Source organism: Mesitornis unicolor, unplaced genomic scaffold, assembly GCF_000695765.1.
Source record: "Mesitornis unicolor isolate BGI_N332 unplaced genomic scaffold, ASM69576v1 scaffold28210, whole genome shotgun sequence".
Classification (NCBI taxonomy): Eukaryota; Metazoa; Chordata; class Aves; order Mesitornithiformes; family Mesitornithidae; genus Mesitornis; species Mesitornis unicolor.
In genome coordinates, this window is record NW_010160737.1 from 13,129 (window position 1) to 13,518 (window position 390).

The window sequence follows — 390 nt, forward strand, 5'->3', positions numbered from 1 at the left end:
AACAAGCAATGGGATGAGAGGAAATGGCCTCAAGTTGTGCCAGGGGAGGGTGAGGTTGGATCTGAGGGGAAATTTCTTCCCTGAAAAGGTTCCCAGGGCCTGGCAGGGGCTGCCCAGGGCAGTGGTGGAGTCCCCATCCCTGGAGGGGTTGAAGAAGGACCTGGATGTGGCACTTGGGGACGTGGTTTATGGCCATGCTGGGGTTGCGTTGATGGTTGGACTGGATGATCTGAGAGCTCTCTTCCAACCTTAATGATTCTGTGATTCTATTCCTGACCCCACCGCGTCTGCCTTCCAAGAGCTTGTTTTCCTCAGCCATTTGTGAGCAGGAAGATACTCTCAGTACAAACCCATGGAATTGTTCACGTTGGAAAAGTCCTTTAAGGTCAT